We start from the raw sequence: 4,854 nt of genomic DNA on the forward strand, positions 1-4,854 counted from the left end.
TGTCAAACGCAGTTGCTGTGTGAATGATTTGTAGGAGCGTGTTTCCAAAATAGCTTGATGCGTTAAATCTAATGAAATCATAGACTCAAAACAAGATGAATGCTCATAAAGCATTCTAAAGGCTTGCCTCAAATGAGTAGCTTGGAAAAGAGAGAGAGAGAGAGAGAGAGAGAGAGAGCTGACTTCAATGTGCATGAAGGAGAAGAGGGGGAGAGAGAGGAGAAAGGTGAAATAGAAAGCGAGAGAAAGAGGGAAGAATAGGTGGAGATAATCAATCATAAAAAACAAGAAACAAACAAGCGGACCAATCAACAATATTTCACAATAAAAACTTAAAAAAATTCGGAATTTTGCTGATCTCCAAAGCTGAAGCCCTTCACCACAGGAGGGCAGGCCAAAAGTAGAAAACGGTTGGAAGTCTGGTGGGCATTCCGTGAAACATGTCGAGACAAAGATAAATCGATAGCACTATTGTCAGAAGAGAAGAGCAGAAAACAACTATAGCATATATGCAGAGATGAATATTAGTCTGCTTGCCAAACTATCAGGATTGATCGCTGCACTCACTACTTGTTACAGAAGCGCACAAACTGTTGCTGGAACCGAAATAATTCAATGGCTGTTGGCAGCCACGTACTCTCAGCGATTCCAGCTCCACCAAAGCTACTCTGTTGTTTGTCATCTTGGTATCGTGATCAGCGACTCAAGATCTACTGAGATGGACAGCATCGGCTTCCCCTCTTCCTCTTCCGTGGTCGTGTCGAAGTTACGTGACTCCGGAGGCTCCTTCACGTCTTCCAACCGCTCCAGCATCTGCACAACCCTCCCCATCGTCGGTCTCCTCGTTGCCTTCTCCTGTATACACCACAACGCAACCCGGACGCACAGCTCAGCTTGCTTCCGATACTCCTCGTTCATCACCACCTCGCCCTGCACCTCAGGATCCACAATCTCCAGCTCTCTTTCTTCTCTTAGCTTCCTGAAGGCCATGGCGGGCAAGTACCAGGTCTCCGGATCGTCATGGCGCGATTGATCAACGCTCCTTCTCCCGCTCACCAGTTCCAACAGTAGCATTCCGTAACTGTACACGTCCGTCTTGTTGTCTATGCCCGTTGATAGCAGCCACTCAGGCGCTAGGTACCCTGGAGTGCCCCGCATGGTAGTAATCAGCCGGCTCTGATCCCTGTCCATGCTCCGAGATAGCCCAAAATCGGACACCTTCGCTCTGAATTGTTCGTCCAAGAGAATGTTCTCGGGTTTAACATCCAAATGCAAAATTCTCTCCTCGCACTCCTCGTGCAGATACGCTAGGCCCCGAGCGGTCTCCACGGCGATGCTGAACCTTGTCCCCCAATCCAGAATCACTTTGGGTGACTCTGTTTCGAGATCCCCGCATTTGAAGATCCATCGATCCAGCGAGCCTCTCGGCATGAGCTCGTAAACCAGTAGTCTCTGCACACCATCTAAGCAAAATCCTCTCAAGGACACCAGATTCAAGTGTCGGATCCTGGAGATGGTGGCGACCTCTGCACAGAATTCTTTCTGACCCCTGCCTTCTTTCTCCAACCTCTTCACGGCAACTTTGCTGCCATCCGGGAGAATACCTTCGTAGACCGACCCGAAGCCGCCTCGTCCCAGCTTCTTTCTAAAATTTTCGGTGATGCTCTCCAATTGCTTGTAAGAAAACCTTGTAGGCAGCCCGGACAAGGACATCATGAATTCGGCATCGATCTCTTCCGTTTTCATTTCGACCGCAGCCATCGCACGCTGCACATCTTCCTGAGACTTCAGACGAAATGCATACCGGCGGACTGAAAGCCCAACTGCAAATTGTAAGCTAGTGCAAAAAACAAGCAGGGCTATGAAAAGGGGCCGAGGATGGGCATTTGTCGCGATAAAGTTGGAGGCGACGACGAGAAGGGTGATATTTAGACTAGAGAAGACACTCAAGCAGGCGATCCATTTTGAGCTTTTCCTCCAGCTAAACTGCATGATGAAGAAGAAGAAGGAGACAATAGCCTAGGACGCCGTCTTGTTAGAAGAGGAAGACTTTGCCATCGCTCATAGATTCTTTCTGCCAGATTTCAGATCTTCCTCACTGCAGGATTTCCTCGTTGAGAGCATGCTAAAGGAAATGTTTACCTCTCCCTAATCCTCTGGAGATTGTCGATCTTCGTTCCTTACTTGGAAAGATAATTTGATAGCTTGCTCAGCTAGTCCTCTTCTGTGGTTCCTTCAGGACTTTCGCTCCCCAAATCATCATTTGCACAACTGGTTGTGCCTCTCCTTCATATGAGGTTTTCTATCGTACACGTTACCGGCCTTTGCCTTCAAGCACGCTAACTCTATCCTCTCCATGAGCGCTTGACTTACATCAATCTCAAAGCTTCCCGTATGTTGGCTCCCCTCTGTTGGTCTCCCCTCATAAGCTCTGCAATGTCTGCATTTCTAGATCGCCCAAGGTAAGCAGAGGCGGTGAACGTCACCAGGCAAGCATACCCATACTTTTTCAGCACTGGGTGTAGTTACTGATAGATCGTCTGTCTGTCAATCGTCGATCCTCTGTTTATCAACAGTGTGATTCACGTTTGGATCCACGCGTTGTGGATCGAATAATCACTTTATCTTATCACCTCCTTTTAGGTGGCCTCTCTCGCTCGTGCTCTCTCTCTCTCTGTTTGTCAACAGCGTGCCTCACGTTTGGATCCACGCATCGAATATTCACTTTATCTATTATAATTTATCACCTCCTTTTGCGCTCTCTCTCTCTCCCTCTCTCCCTTAAGGGCCAATAGGGCCCCCAAATTGAATTTGGGGCCCTATTAATTAATTAGTTCGATGGTGGAATGGTTGATTAACGTAAGGCAAACGATTAACGTAAGCGAATAGAGAAACTAAAAACGAGAAGCTTCGATTCTAGAAGCCGCTACAGCTAGTAGCTTCTTCGGGAAGCTTCTTGCAGCTAGTAGGGGAGGCTAGAGGGAGGAGAAGGGGGGCTGTGAAAGCCTCCCAGTGAAGAAAGGAGGAATGAAAGGGGGAGTGTTTTGGGAGAGCGAGGCAGACAGAGGCAAAGAGAGAGTTGAGGGAGGGGAGATGGCGGAGTTGAGAGAGGGGGGAGGGACAGTTGAACGAGGGGGAGAGAGAGAGTGTGTGTGAGAGAGAGAGTTGAGAGAGACGGGTGAGGAAGCTAGAGAGTTGAGGGAGGGGAGAGGCTGAGCGAAGCAGGCTCCGATAGAGGGAAGGTGAGTGGAGTGCATGAGAAGGTAGGGCGGAGAAGGAGAGGCTGAGGGCAGAGAAGGGTAGAGGGAGGGCGCAAGGGGGAGAAGGAGAGGTGAAAGGGATGGAGAAAAAATGCATTGCTACGTGGTCCAATAGATGAGTTCTCTCTCTCTCTCTCTCTCTCTCTCTCTCTCTCTCTCTCCCTCTCTCTCTCTTAGGTTAATTCATTAAGGGGAGGCAATTCGAAGTAATTAATTAATTCAGGAGAGCAGAGGAGCAGAGGCCATTAGGGCAGGTTCACACTGCCCACCTGGACATGGAGGAAAAATGCATTGCTACATGGTCCAATAGATGAGTTCTCTCTCTCTCTCTCTCTCTCTCTCTCTCTCTCTCTCTCTCTCTCCCAAAAAAAAGGTGTAGAGCCATTAGAGCGTGTTCACACCACCCACTTGGACATGGAGGAAAAATGCATTGCAAGTTCCTTCTCCTACGTGGTCTAATAGATGAGCCCGGACCGGACATGGAGGAAGCAAAAAGATGACTAGTCGCCCAACTCCTTGGGCAAGCAAAAAGACAATGCACGAATTCCATTGGATGGCAGTTGAACTCCTAACAATGTAGCCACAGAAGACTCCTTCAACCACTAGGCTAATCATACTTTGTTGCATTATCTATACAGCCTTAATTTAAATCATGTCCATTGAGTGGTATGAACCTCCATACCCTAGTGTGAACTCAGCCTTAGGCACCGCCCCCATACCCCTTAGACTAGCTTCACAAGCAAGACCAGCATTGAATGCGATCATCCCCATAGCAAACTCCATGTGGCCACCAAACCAGACACACACTCGCTTATGAAGATGGTCGAGAGGTGCTCGAACGTAACCTTGAGGCCTCCTACACTTGGTCTTCTCATAATGTCTCAATATCTAGACTTGCATGTGGCAATGTTGTCATCACGACCACTCATCTCCATGCGAGTCATGAAGGCTTGATCATTTGCCACTGGTTATGAACCGGTTTTGTAGGTGAGGTATGGGGCGATAGACCAACATCTTCCATTTGTCTGACAACTCCCTGCACATGAGAGCTACATTTTCACTAGCCAAGTGGCCTCTTAGCTTTATAAAACAAGGGAGAGTGCTCAATGAGGACTAGTGTGCAATCATCATCCTTCCATCATTCAATCCAATTGTACTCGTTCACCCTCTGCTCCAATATCCATACCTCATTCATGTCGCATCATACATTTTTCTCCCCTAAGAGTTATGATCTATCTTTCCAATTGATGTTTCCACCCATTGCTAGATTCATCACACATGCCTTCACATCATCCCCTATTGTATGTTTACCTAAGACTTGATCCTCTAGTTCTCCCTCTCCCTCTTCTTTCCCAAATTTGAGATCTCCACCTTCCTCCATTTCAGTGTCATTATTGTCACCTTCTTCTTGGCCCATTTCGTCATCTTCATCCTCTTCCCTAAACCCATCGGCATGATTATTTGAATCTTTTGCCAGCATCTCCGTATCCACATTCCTATGATCTTCAAAAATATGTTTGCTTCGAGGAGCAGCTCTAACCACATACCACCATCTTGGATCTGAACGATCCGAATGAAAGACCACCTATGTTGA

The 4,854-nt window shown here is 47.7% G+C and overlaps 1 pseudogene; it reads right to left on the minus strand.

Moving 5' to 3' along the window:
• Positions 1-404: 404 nt before the first annotated feature.
• LOC147894423 (G-type lectin S-receptor-like serine/threonine-protein kinase SD2-5 pseudogene) lies at positions 405-2,519 on the minus strand (annotated as a pseudogene).
• Positions 2,520-4,854: the final 2,335 nt, after the last annotated feature.

Source organism: Dipteris shenzhenensis, chromosome 14, assembly GCF_047967505.1.
Source record: "Dipteris shenzhenensis isolate YYH24624 ecotype China chromosome 14, Dip_SZ_1.0, whole genome shotgun sequence".
NCBI lineage: Eukaryota > Viridiplantae > Streptophyta > Polypodiopsida > Gleicheniales > Dipteridaceae > Dipteris > Dipteris shenzhenensis.